This window comes from Drosophila suzukii, unplaced genomic scaffold (genome assembly GCF_043229965.1).
Source record: "Drosophila suzukii unplaced genomic scaffold, CBGP_Dsuzu_IsoJpt1.0 scf_5, whole genome shotgun sequence".
In the NCBI taxonomy this organism is placed as follows: domain Eukaryota; kingdom Metazoa; phylum Arthropoda; class Insecta; order Diptera; family Drosophilidae; genus Drosophila; species Drosophila suzukii.
Genome location: NW_027255937.1, coordinates 2,042,770 through 2,057,619, shown reverse-complemented (window position 1 = coordinate 2,057,619; position 14,850 = coordinate 2,042,770). Strand labels below are relative to the sequence as shown.

At 43.9% G+C, this 14,850-nt stretch overlaps 1 long non-coding RNA gene across 1 annotated transcript; it reads left to right on the top strand.

The window, feature by feature from the left end:
- The first annotated feature begins 1,058 nt into the window (after window positions 1-1,058).
- LOC139354982 (uncharacterized) lies at window positions 1,059-2,382 on the top strand. Its single transcript, XR_011605780.1, has 3 exons — window positions 1,059-1,770; window positions 2,003-2,173; window positions 2,240-2,382. It is a non-coding gene; the product is annotated as an uncharacterized lncRNA (long non-coding RNA).
- The last annotated feature ends 12,468 nt before the right edge of the window (window positions 2,383-14,850 follow it).

Sequence of the window (14,850 nt, the reverse complement as noted above, 5' to 3'; positions counted from 1 at the left end):
TAAAAAACTCTCCAATGAACCTCGGCCAGAAGCTTTCCTTTTCTTAAGCTTCCAGAACTTTAATTTTTGTTTAAAATAAAAGCTTATGCTGAAACTGTCGCATCTCGTTGTGAAATGAAATTATGCTGACCGATGCAATTTGATTGAAAATCGGAACGCAATATGTTCTGAACTTAGAACGCAATACTGTGGGCTTTGAACGGAAAAGTTTGGGCTTCGAACGGAAGCTTGTGTTTACTTTACGATTGGTTTATTTATCTTAGCAGGACGGTCAAGCGCGGCCCTCGAAGTAAATGGCAAAGGCAAAGGCAGAGTCTTTAAACAAAGGCAATGTCGCTGAAGGCAAGGGTAACATAGCTGAGATTGAATTCAAAAATTTGTTTATAAATTCCATAAGTGGAACCGTTTCACGGGTTGGATAACTTACATATGTTCTTATGTGTAAATTTGTTTGGTTTACAAACATTTTGGTTTGGCGTCGGATTAGTTTAATAGAAAATAACAATGTATTGTTATGTATGTATGTGTATTAAATGTTGTATTTTAAAAATATTATTTTTACTACATTTTGTATTTATTTTAACAGAAGCCACCAGGTCTGACGGCTCTAGTTTCAAGAACCACACCAAAAGGCAAAGAACAGGGCGTACAAAGATGCATCCAGGACTAAAAAAAATAACCAAAAAGGACTAAAATAATTTTTAGTGGCCAAAAGTTCCTTACTAGTCTTTAATTTTTTATGTATATTAAATAACTAGCTAAATAAAGCATATTTTGAAGAACAAAAAAAATTTAAGCCAAATTATTTTGAGATTTTGTTTGAGGCAATTCTGAAGAAATTTTCTTTAACCAATTCCATTGGAATTTCCTATATCCAATTCCATAGTAATTTCCTATATCCAATTCCATAGTAATTTCCTATATTCAATTCCATAGGAATTTCCTAAATACAATTCCATAGGAAATTCCTATGTAAAAAGGCGGGGGAAATTCAGGGGGTGAGGCCCCCAAAAAAAAAGGGACCCCCTGAATTTCCCTGGTCTTTTTCCATAAGAATTTCCTATGTAAAGCGGTCACAAACGTTTCAGTACTAAAAATTTAGGACAGCCTTAATAAAAGCGAATGGACTTTGTCCATAATGGGGATGTGAAACCTGCAGCCCTTTTCCATAGGAAAAATGTACATAATATGTACAAGATCCGACTGGGATAATATTATGGGTACTGTGCGCTGTGAATTTTAATTGACCAGCCTGTGATGTCCTCTCCCAATAAAATTTAAATATTTTGAAAAAATATAAAATATCATCGATATATCGATATTTTAAATTGATATTTTCAAATATCATTATGATATTTTTTCAAAAACCAAATTAGATCGATACGATACCCTTCAGTTCTGCAGTAGGGACGCGGTGACATGGCTCAAGGCAAAAAGCTTTTTTTGTGCCTAAAACGCTGTGCCGCTGTTGACGTCAGCAGAGCAGTCGGCGCAGCGTAGAAGACTGCCCACGAAAACGATCGTGCAACAAAGAGAGGCAGATATTCGGATATTTCCCTCTCTTTCTTGTCTTATAATCTGCCTGCAGTCCGCGCTCGCAGAGACAAATTTCGGCTGGTCCGTTATTTTTTTTTGCGTCTCTCCGTTATGTTCGGCTAGCGACTAATATTTCGGCGGAAAAATTTTCGTGGAGAAGCGACATGTGAATGCCCTAATATTTTAGGAGCATTATTGTGTATCGAAAAAAACAACTAATATTGTTTTATAAAAGTAAACTATTTGATTATAGTAAAATTTAGTAAATTGAATTTACTTATAATGTTATATTTACTTATTATACATTCTTATTACAATATAATTTTATAGTTAAGTTATAGAAATTTAGTCCGTTAAAATTGATTTAAGTATTTAAAACATTTAAGTATTAACATTTAAAAAAAAATCGTATTGTATTTTTTACTCAAGAAGTAAAAACTATATAGTCGTATATATTTCACTTTAGAAAGGGTATAGGTGCAGTGGCACGCGCCAACAGCGAAGAGAAAACAAAAGAAATCTAGTAAAGGGGTGAGAAGACTTGGTGCATTCTGTTTGAGTGATTGAAAGGGAAGCATCCATTTTAATGGTGCGCAGCAGAGTTACTTTAATCGTTTAGTTAATATAATAAAGTCAGGTAAGTGCTACATTAAGTTTAAGATGTTGGGCATTGATCTTAGTTTAAAGTACGTAAATTTTGAAGGTATTCAATGGGTTCCGTTAGCCGAAAGTGGATGACGAAATGTTTTGTGCCAATAAAAATTCTGCAACAAGCTATAAAAGGTAAATATACAATTAAACAAATAAAACGCATTTTTTAAACATATGTTTTTTCAGGAGCGTTGGCCAAGGAACGGCGATGTCTAACGTTAAAAATAAGCTTACGAAGCAAAAAAACAGAAACAATAATTGTACAATTTTTGAAAATCGAAATAGTACCATATAATTAAAATGAATTAAAATGAAATGAATTAAATTCTATATTTTTTTAATTGAAAACTCAAGGAAAAATTCTGATTTTCACAAGTGATTCACTTGGGACGTGTCCCTTGCAAGTGATTTCACAAGTGAAAACTCAAGGAAAAATTCTGATTTTCCCAAGTGTTTTACTTGGGACGTGTCCCTTGCAAGTGATTTCACAAGTGAAAACTCAAGGAAAAATTCTGATTTTCCCAAGTGATTCACTTGGGACGTGTCACCGGCACGTGACAGGCCATACGAAAAATGAGTATAAGGAACAAGTGAAATCCCGTAGGACTTCGAAAAATTTTCATTTGAATTTTCACTTGTGAAAATGCGGACATCCCATACAATTTTCTATATGGAGCGTCACTTGTTCTTCACTTGTGCAAGAGGACATGTCCCACGGGATTCACAAGGTGATTCAAAAGTGAAACTTTTTTTTTTGGAACTGAAGGGGAGGAGCCATCACCAGCCATTGTCAGGATGCTGGGCGACTTCATGCAGCAACAGGCGGAACAACCCCGTTCCCAATTCAGCTCCCACTTTCTCAATGTAAAATATGCCTATTGGGACTCGGAGCTGGACTACAGATGGCGCATCCGTGGGACGGGAAGGAAACCTTAAACTTCCCTTCAGTTCCAAAAAAAAAGTTTCACTTGTGAATCACCTTGGGAATCACCTGGGACATGTCCTCGTGCACAAGTGAAGAACAAGTGACGCTCCATATAGAAAATTGTATGGGATGTCCTCATTTTCACAAGTGAAAATTCAAATGAAAATTTTTCGAAGTCCTACGGGATTTCACTTGTTCCTTATACTCATTTTTCGTATGGCCTGTCACGTGCCGGTGACACGTCCCAAGTGAATCACTTGGGAAAATCAGAATTTTTCCTTGAGTTTTCACTTGTGAAATCACTTGCAAGGGACACGTCCCAAGTGAATCACTTGGGAAAATCAGAATTTTTCCTTGAGTTTTCAATTATAAAAATATAGAATTTAAAATACATACATATTTAATTTCATTTTAATTCATTTTAATTATATGGTATTATTTAGATTTTCAAAAATTGTAGAATTATTGCTTCTGTTTTTTGCTTCGTAAGCTTATTTTAAACGTTAGTCATCGCCGTTCTTAAACCTTTGTCCGGGTCCTCTGAATCCTTGGCCAACGCTCCTGAAAAAACATATGTTTAAAAAATGCGTTTTATTTGTTTAATTGTTTATTTACCTTTTATAGCTGTGTTTAACCCTTTGCAGGATTTTTATTGGATCAAAACATTTCGTCATCCACTTTCGGCTAACGGAACCCATTGAATACCTTCAAAATTTACGTACTTTAAACTAAGATCAATGCACAACATCTAAAACTTAATGTAGCACTTACCTGACTTTATTATATTAACTAAACGATTAAAGTAACTCTGCTGCGCACAATTAACATGGATGCTTCCCTTTCAATCACTCAAACAGAATGCACCAAGTCTTCTCACCCCTTTACTTGATTTCTTTTGTTTTCTCTTCGCTGTTGGCGCGTGCCACTGCACTTATACCCTTTCTAAGGCGAAATATATCCGACTATATAATTTGTACTTCTTAAGTAAGAAATACAATACGAATTTTTTAAAAATGTTAATACTAATACTACTAATGTTTTAAATATTGAAATCAATTTTAACGGACTAATTTTCTGTAATTACACTAAAAAAATATATTGTAATAAAAATGTATAATAAGTAAACATAACATTATAAGTAAATCCAAATTACTTAATTTTACTATAATCAAATAATCTACTTTTATAAAACAATATAAGTTGTATATTTTCGATACACAATAATGCTCCTAAAATATTAGGGCATTCACATGTCGCTGCTCCACGAAAATTTTTTCGCCGAAATATTAGTCGCTAGCCGAACATAACGGAGAGACGCAAAAAAAAAACGGACCAGCCGAAATTTGTCTCTGCGAGCGCGGAGTGCAGGCAAATTATAAGACAAGAAAGAGAGGGAAATATCCGAATATCTGCCTCTCTTTGTTGCACGATAGTTTTCGTGGGCAGTCTTCTACGCTGCGCCGACTGCTCTGCTGACGTCAACAGCGGCACAGCGTTTTAGGCACAAAAAAAAAACAAAAATAGCTTTTTGCCTTGAGCCATGTCACCGCGTCCCTACTGCAGAACTGAAGGGGATCCATATAGAAAATTGTATGGGATGTCCGCATTTTCACAAGTGAAAATTCAAATGAAAATTTTTCGAAGTCCTACGGGATTTCACTTGTTCCTTATACTCATTTTTCGTATGGCCTGTCACGTGCCGGTGACTCGTCCCAAGTGAATCACTTGGGAAAATCAGAATTTTTCTTTGAGTTTTCACTTGTGAAATCACTTGCAAGGGACACGTCCCAAGTGAAACACTTGGGAAAATCAGAATTTTTCCTTGAGTTTTCACTTGTGAAATCACTTGCAAGGGACACGTCCCAAGTGAATCACTTGTGAAAATCAGAATTTTTCCTTGAGTTTTCAATTAAAAAAATATAGAATTTAATTCATTTCATTTTAATTCATTTTAATTATATGGTACTAATTCGATTTTCAAAAATTGTACAATTATTGTTTCTGTTTTTTTGCTTCGTAAGCTTATTTTTAACGTTAGACATCGCCGTTCTTAAACCTTTGTCCGGATCCTCTGAATCCTTGGCCAACGCTCCTGAAAAAACATATGTTTAAAAAATGCGTTTTATTTGTTTAATTGTATATTTACCTTTTATAGCTTGTTGCAGAATTTTTATTGGCACAAAACATTTCGTCATCCACTTTCGGCTAACGGAACCCATTGAATACCTTCAAAATTTACGTACTTTAAACTAAGATCAATGCCCAACATCTTAAACTTAATGTAGCACCTACCTGACTTTATTATATTAACTAAACGATTAAAGTAACTCTGCTGCGCACCATTAAAATGGATGCTTCCCTTTCAATCACTCAAACAGAATGCACCAAGTCTTCTCACCCCTTTACTAGATTTCTTTTGTTTTCTCTTCGCTGTTGGCGCGTGCCACTGCACCTATACCCTTTCTAAAGTGAATTATATATCCGACTATATAGTTTTTACTTCTTAAGTAAAAAATACAATACGATTTTTTTTTTAAATGTTAATACTTAAATGTTTTAAATACTTAAATCAATTTTAACGGACTAAATTTCTATAACTTAACTATAAAATTATATTGTAATAAGAATGTATAATAAGTAAATATAACATTATAAGTAAATTCAATTTACTAAATTTTACTATAATCAAATAGTTTACTTTTATAAAACAATATTAGTTGTTTTTTTCGATACACAATAATGCTCCTAAAATATTAGGGCATTCACATGTCGCTTCTCCACGAAAATTTTTCCGCCGAAATATTAGTCGCTAGCCGAACATAACGGAGAGACGCAAAAAAAAATAACGGACCAGCCGAAATTTGTCTCTGCGAGCGCGGAGTGCAGGCAGATTATAAGACAAGAAAGAGAGGGAAATATCCGAATAATCTGCCTCTCTTTGTTGCACGATCGTTTTCGTGGGCAGTCTTCTACGCTGCGCCGACTGCTCTGCTGACGTCAACAGCGGCACAGCGTTTTAGGCACAAGAAAAAAAACAAAAAAAGCTTTTTGCCTTGAGCCATGTCACCGCGTCCCTACTGCAGAACTGAAGGGTTATAATTTACATAATTATCGTTTAATTTATTTTAATTTTTATTTCTTAGGGCACCAACAGACTCTTCTTTTTTAAATTGCTCCAATTGATTTGTTTTCCGACTGGGAACAAGCCCAGCTACTTGACAGTAAGACTATTAGCTATTAGAAACTATTAGCCGATTTGAGTACTAGGTTTAGAGGTAGAGGTTTTGCAAATATTTAATTGAATTCTTATTATACCTATTAGCTTCTCATCTACTGAAGAGTTATGATGATTACGCTGGAAGGGTAACTGCCCTCCGTTCGCTGCTGGCCTAGAGACTCAGTCAGTGTTTAAGTAATAAGAAGTTATACGGCGGTTGCCGGAGTTATTTCAGAATGAACTTGTGTTCTTTAGTCTTTGAATGTTGGAAATGAACTGAATCTTAAAGCTAACATAATTGAACTTCATAGCGGCCACTCCAATGGGCTGTGCTTGCCGGCTATGCAAAAGCTTCCGGCCAGACGCTGTGTCAGCAGTTTGGCCGGAGCGGACTTTTGGGCGATTGGTTAATGGGTATAAAAAGTGCCCTGACTACACTAAAATAATTTATAATGTAAAGGATAACGGTAGTTCCTGGTAAAAAAGTCAAAAATATTTTATAGATATTTTAGTTATGTTTTTTAAAGAAAATTTGTTGGTATGTCCGTGTTTTTAATTATATCCCGAGTTGCGCTTAAGCCATTTAGGTGATATATCTTTCAGTTTACAGTAGGGATGTCGAAAATATATCAAGATATCGATTATATTTTTCAAAAAAAAATATTATCATAATATCGATTTTATTTGTAAATAATATTGTTGCAATTGGAGTCGAGTGGGACCGACGTTATCGATAGGTTAGGTCGATAGGGCGATAGCTGCAGCAGCGGGATGAGTCTGGCGGGCGATCTGGCCATTTGAAGACTAATCCCGGTTCGCTCTGGGATTACTTCAAATGGCCCATGTATCCAATGACCCAATGGTGAGAGAGACCATGTAATATGGCGGGGGGCGATGATCAGCAGATATCGTGATAGTCGCGGCCACACTGTCCAACAATCAAGGCAGATGCAGCTAGGAGTGAGAGTATAAATTTTCATTGTGCTTTAAATTAAATAGTGAGTTATGTTAAAGTTCTAAAGTAGTTCGGTATTTAATATTTATCATTTATAAAGGCAGCCAGGGTCCCAATACAAAGGGCCCCGGAAGAATTTATTTGGATTCTACTGACATCGCCATACTTCGCCATACCAACCAGCCCGACTTGGCTGCCCAGCAACCGGTGTCCGTTCGACCCTTGCCGACGACCATCCAGGAAGGCCTTGCACAGTCGACGCCGACGACGTCAACATTTCCCGATGAGACCGTTCCGGCGTACCGCGTCCTCCTCGTCTCAGGAACTTCCAGCGGTCGCATTGCGGCGCTGAGAAGTATCGCCATTTTGTCTGGCAGCCAAATCTCGGACTGCCCTTGCACAACTCACCGGAGAGCGCCGTTTTCCCGTGTGGAGATCCGTATCGCTGCTGGCCTCCGACGGGAAGTCATCAGCCCGGGCTATAATCGCCTCCAGGCCCGGCCCAACAGTGGCTGAAACTTAGCAGAAATTAAATACACGTGTACCTCGATTATATATATTGATATCTACTTACCTGTTTGTGAGCTTATCCGGAGTTAGACCCGAGAGCCTTATTTGTCCTCGTTGTTTGCCTAAAATTAAAAAGGTCGCGAGCATTAGTTAAATGGTATAGCTTACAGTGCAGTTACGTACCTTTTTGGCCTGTCCCTTCTTTTCCCTTGGAGCTCCTCAGGATTAGGTGACCATACACACGCGCATCGCTCATGTTCCTTTGAGGGCCGCGTTTCCATGCGAGCTCTACCAATACATGGCTGGTAGAGCATAGTTTCCACGGCGCCTGTACCCTTTTCCAGCAAAACGAATCATCTGCTTTGACCGCGTAAATACCCGAGACGGCGACCAGGTTTCGGTCTTAAAGGCTGAGGAAGGATAAATCTGTTAAGAGGAGCATGTATATAAACGATTGTACTTACGATATTTATTAAACCTTTGTAATACCCATTATGTGTGAGTAAACTTTCCCAGTGGGGGAGATGGAACCGCCGTAGTCGCGAGGAGGGGGCTCCTGCCGACTACGAATGGCTGGTGCCCTGCAGCATCTTGAGGGCATCCATGGTTGGGTGGGAGCGCTTGGCTAGGTCACCGATAGCCACCAAATGTAATCCATTTTTCCGTCAATATTTGTAGAATTTTGCTTTGTTTGCGTTTTTTTTGTCATTAGTGATGACCGATAGTTTAGTAATGTGAGACCGTGAAGTATCGATATTTATGTTGCGAGCTGTGGCATTAGGGGTACTCTGCCCTGAGGAACGACTGAGCTAGCGGCACTGCCACCAAAAAAAGCAGTTCGTAACATATTGGCGCCCAATTTAAACAAAATAAATTGTCGAGGCGACGACGTCTCGCCCATTTATGACCATGACGCCACCGCCATCACGACCTATGGCTTGTAACATAGATTGCAATTGCTTGGGAGTGGTGACGGGGAAGTCAGCTGAGTAGGGAAGTTGGAAGTAGAACGGGAGGCACGTCGACATTGCCGACGATTCGCTCCTGGTCACAGGCTTACCAGTGAACCGGTGATGGCATCTTGGGGCAAACCAAGATTTGCATCAGGGGATGCACTGAAGAGAATCTGTGATAATTTCTGTGATAGAGTAGTTTTAAAGCTTGTATTTTGTTATTTATTTATTTGAAATGTTTTTTTGTTAGGATGTTGGGTTCCTGGGTTTTTCTCCCCGTCCTGGATTTCTAATTTTATGTCGGTTGTGAACTTAATTGCGTAATCGTGACCCGTAGCAACCCTACGCGCTGCACGGTTACCTCGATTTAAAATAGAAAAAAGGGGCGGGATAGAAAAGCCAAAAGGAGCCAAACCAGCCGATGTCCTTAACTGGCAGCTATCACCACGGGTGATAGCTAGTCCAGTTGACGAACGGCTAGGCGGAGACGGGAAAATAGGATTTTTGGAGGAAGCGCAAGACAGTTAGGTCAGAAGCCCACCCCGAGGGTCAGTTCCATATCCCCAAGTCAAGAGTAGCAGAAAGAAAAAAATAATTGAAAAAATAGGAGATTTTGAAAGGTGTTGGAAAGTGAGGAAGATTTGTTTATTGTTATTTATTTTTGCTATTAGTTATTTTCGTATTTATTTTGATATTTATTATATTATTTATTATTGTATTTATTTGTGGTCTTATTTATTTATTTATTTATCATATTTATTATCATATTAGTAGTTATTAAGTATTTATTTAAAAATTCTTGGGAAGTATGTCCGAGGGTAAGGACGTCAGGGATAGGCACGGCCACCAGCTCAGGTCGATGGGTCCTCCTGGCGACGACATGGACGATGTCTGGTCCACGGATGTAGAGGGTGCTGCTGGGTTGCCGCGGATATCGCTGGCTGGGGGGTTACCCAGAACGCCGGTAGGCGGTAGTGCGGTGGATCGGATTCGGGATCAACCGGCGGATCTGGAGCACCATCGGTCGCCCAGGGTCCTTGATTTTAAGGCAATCTTCGAGGCGCAGGATCAACTTCTGGTTCCGGAGCAGACGGGTCCACAAAAGCCGAACACGGAACGGGATACTGCAGCGGAGACTGCGATGAACGCAGCGCTGGCACAAGCGGCCCAAACGTATCGGGCATCGCAGGAGTTGGAGTTAGCCAGGCGTTGCGGGAAGACATCAAGAACGGATTCATCGACATGATGAAGTTGTTGAACGACGTCCTTACGCCAGCCGAGGGCAAACCGCAGCCGCTCCAGGAGGGTGTGAGTCGCCAAGTGTCGATGGTGCTCACCCCGTTGTGTCCAGAAGGCGGCGCAAATGGCCCAGCGGGGATTCAGCAGCGGCAGGATACAGGAGGATGCGACCGAAGGCCGCCGGAATTGCCGCCCAGGCAGCGACCTCCACTGCCGGTAAATGACTCGCCAGGGATCGACAGCAGCCTGAGCCAGGAGCCGGAGTATCATCCGGAAGGCAGGAGCGATCGCCACGCACGGCCATGGCGCAACGAGGACCGAAGGACGGCGGATTTTCGGGACGAGCCGCGGTTATACGCCAACGCGGGAGCCGGCAACGGAAACCGCTACATCCGAGTGGACCGCTGGTTCGCCGCTCATTCGGCGGCGAGGACGATGGCCATTCCGTGGACGACTTCGTGTTCCGTCTGGAGTTCCTGCAATGTCAATGTCCGTGGAGTGAAGTTCTGCGCAACTTCCACGTTCTCTTATCGGGCAGAGCGAAGGAGTGGTACTGGGTACATGTACGCCAGTCCAGAGTGGAAACTTGGGCCCAGCTGCGCAGGGCTCTGATGGATCGGTTCCGTGGCCACCAGACGGAATACGAAAGGATGCACGAGCTTCTTCAACGTGAGCAACAGCCAGGAGAGAGCGCGAATGACTACATCCATGCGATGCAGCAATTCGCCTCACGCCTAAAAAAACCAATGCCAGAGCGGCAGTTGGTTAAGGTGGTGAAAAAGGGCTTGAGGGACGGTATCGCTAGATATGTTTACGCGATGAACGTACTTACGGTAGACGAACTTCGGGAAGAGTGCGTCGAAGTGGAGAGGAGTTTCGGTCGTCGAGGGCGTGCTGCTTACCTGCAGCAGAACAAGGTACGGGTCAGCGAGGCGCACGTACGGGACGAAGTCGACGAGCAGCGACACCTGGAGGTGGACGAGTCCGAAATCCATTTAGGCCAGGTTGCTGGAATTGCGGGGCTGCGGAGCACGGATTCCAAGATTGTGGAGGAGATTTTGTTTCCGGTGCGGCAAGCTGGGCGTGATTTCTCCAAAATGTCCCGATTGCGCGGAAAACGGTCGGCTGGGCAGTCCGAAAGCGGGAGGGACTCGCCCAGGATAGAATCCCGCGAAGTAGTTCCGAAGAAAGAAGACGAAAACAAGAATATACATAGTCCATCTGATAGTCATAAGTACTTGTTAAGATACCTGCCGGAGGATGAGAGGCTTCGCCGTTGTATGGAGGCACGGAACAGGATTTTTGCGGAGCGTCAGCTGAGCGGCATGCGTCTAGTCTCACGGAGAGTCCAGAAGGCAAGGGAGCGCTTCACGATGCGGAGATCCAGACGACGAGAGGTGGTGGCGGTCGTTAAACGCATAGATGCCGCCGATCCTAGACCCTTCGCCGACGTGGAGACCTTGGGCAAGCAGCTCACCGGCTTGTTGGATACAGGCGCCAGCGTAAGTGTGCTGGGCAAAGGCTGTCGAGAGCTCGTGAAAGCGCTGGGAGTTACCGTCCAACCGTATTTTTCGGTAGTCCGTACGGCTTCTGGCGAAGATCGATCCATTATCGGACGCTTGGAGCTGCCTGTGAAGTACAAAGGCGTAAGTAAGCCGGTCACGTTCTACCTGTGCCCATACCTGGAACAAACGGCGTACTTCGGAGTCGACTTCTGGCGAGCCTTCGGACTAGCTCCAGCCGTCGTGGGGAAGCCGGCGACGAGAGGCGTCAAGGCAGCGGAGGAAATCCATGCCAGCCAGATGGAGCACTATGCCGACCAGGAAGATGAGGACGAGGTAAGGGAGGAACCCGAATCCTGGAGCCTTTCTGCGAAGGAAAAGCTGGCGTTAGGCAAGGTCAAGGAGGAGTTCCTTACCTTTGAAAGGGACGGCCTCGGAGTCACCAGCATGGAGAGGCATTCCATTGAGCTGTTGGAAGGAGCTCGGGTCTTTAAGGATCGTCCGTATCCGATGTCTCCGGCGAAGCAGAAGGTGGTCGAAGACGAAATCGACAAGATGTTGGAGCTGGGTGTCATCGAGGAGAGCAAAAGCCCGTGGAGCAATCGCACAACAGTGGTGTCGAAGCCAGGGAAAGACCGGTTCTGCCTGGATGCCCGGAAGTTGAACGCCTTGACTATCAAGGATGCATACCCTCTGCCCAGTATAGAAGGAATCCTCTCCAGAATAGATCAGACGCATAACATCTCCAGCGTTGACCTGAAGCTTGCATTTTGGCAGATCGAACTGGATGAGAAAAGCAAGGAGTACACTGCGTTCACGGTTCCAGGCAGGCCGTTGTACCAATTCCGAATGATGCCGTTCGGGCTGTGCAACGCGGCACAACGCTTGGTACGGCTCATGGATCGGGTGATACCAGCGGAGCTCAGATCCAACGTCTTCGTCTACTTGGAAGACCTGCTAATCCTAGCTCCAGATTTTCAGACGCACCTAAAATACTTGCGTCGAGTAGCCCACAGTCTGAAATCAGCCGGATTGACCATAGGGTTAAAGAAGTCGAAGTTTTGCTTCAAGTCTTTGACTTACTTAGGGTTTATAGTCGGAAGTGGACTGCTGCGGATGGATCCTGGACGTGTTTCGGCAATCCAGAAGATGCCTTACCCGAAATCCATGAAGGAAGTACGTGCCTTCCTCGGCACAGCGGGATGGTATTGACGGTTCGTCAAGAACTTCGCTACGCTAGCCGCACCACTCTCCGAGTCCTTGAAGAAGGCTGGAAACACAAAGTTTTCCCTAAGTCCCAGCGACACCCAGGCAGTGGATGACCTGAAGTTGGCCTTGACGAGCTCTCCGGTCCTGGTTCATGCGGATTTCAAGAAGCATTTCTTCATCCAGTGCGACGCATCCCACGTTGGCGTCGGCGCGGTATTGTTTCAGCGGAACCAGGACGGAGACGAGCAGCCCATAGCGTTCTTCTCGGCCAAGATGAACAAACACCAGGTTAACTACTCGGTCACGGAAAAGGAATGACTGGCGGCCATCCTAGCTATTCGGAAGTTCAGACCGTATGTGGAAGGGATGCCCTTCACATGCATTACCGATCACGCCAGCCTTAAGTGGTTGATGACCATGAAGGATCTGTCCGGACGACTCGCAAGGTGGTCTCTCCAGCTGCAGGGCTACGATTTCAGCATTGAACATCGTAAAGGCGCACTCTGTCCGCATCATAGAGGAAGTCCGGATAGGTCCTACGGAGTTACTGGGATTCGAGACGACCGAATTTGCTGCGGAGGATTATACGGAGTTAGTGCAAGACGTGGAGTCCAACAGGGAGCACTTACCGGACCTCAAAGTGGACGGCGGACTAATCTTCAAGCGCATGAAGAATCCGAAACTGGAGGGATCCGAATGGAAGCTGTGGATCCCGCAAAGCCTGACGCACAGCTTGGTAGAGCGTGCTCATTCGGACCCCAAGGCTGGCCATGGTGGGATGACGAAGACCTAGGAGATCCTGCGACGCCAGTTCTATTGGCCAGGGATGACCATCCAGATACGGGAATACGTCCGGAGTTGCGAGGTGTGCAAGGAATCCAAGGCGCCAAACTTCCGGATGCAGGTTGGAATCGGAAGAAGGGTAGAGACGGAGAGGCCATTCCAGAAACTGTACATCGACTTCCTGGGCAAGTATCCGAGGTCCAAGAGTGGACACGCCTGGATATTTATCGTGGTGGACCACTTCTCGAAGTACACCTTCTTAAAGGCGATGAAGGAGGCGACGGCGTCGAACGTTGTAAATTTCCTGGTAAACGAGGTATTTTACAAGTTCGGGGTGCCTGAGACGATACATTCGGACAACGGCAAACAATTCGTATCCAAGGCGTTTGAGGAGATGATCGATGGCTTCGGTGTACAGCACATGAGGACTCCCGTATACTCACCACAGAGCAATGCCGCGGAGAGGGTAAACCGAAATGTCTTGGCCGCAATTCGCAGCTTCTTGTACGAAGATCACCGGGAATGGGATGCACATTTGCCGGAGATTGAGGTGGCCATCCGAAACACTGTCCACTCAGCCACAGGGGAAGCGCCGTTCTTCACTGTATTAGGCCATCACATGTTCCTCAACGGTTCCAGCTACAAACTAGCCAGACGACTCAGGTCTCTGGTCGACCATAAAATGGCCGGAATGCAGACCAAGGACAAGCTTCGGGTTATCCATGCCAAGGTGCAGAAGCAACTGGAGGGTGCATACCAGACGAGCCGGCATCGCTACGATAAGCGAGCCCGTACGCTGCTCGCCAAGCCAGGCCAAGAAGTCTTCCGCCGCAACTTCGTGCTGAGTGATTTCAGCAAATCTTTTAACGCCAAGTTTGCTCGCAAGTTCCTTAAAGCCAGGGTGGTCAAATCCGTCGGCAGCCATGTCTACCTGCTGGAGGATCTCCAAGGCCGCAGTCTGGGAGTGTATCACGCCAAAGACATCCGGTTGTGACCTGAAAGAAGGACAAAACAAAGTATACTAGCATCGCGATCACATCTGCAATACTTCCCGTCATGCGTGGGCCCCGCGTTAGGCGCCGATCGAACTGCAGGATGGTATCAGTGCCGTGTTGAATCCCATCGTATCTCCAAAGCTACCAATTATTTCATCGTTCTGCTGAAACTCCGGGCAGCGCCCCTCGAAATCTTTGGTTGATGTTGCAATTGGAGTCGAGTGGGAGCGACGTTATCGATAGTTTAGGTCGATAGTGCGATAGCTGCAGCAGCGGGATGAGTCTGGCGGGCGATCTGGCCATTTGAAGATTAATCCCGGTTCGCTCTGGGATTACTTCAAATGGCCCATGTATCCAATGACCCAATGTCGAGAG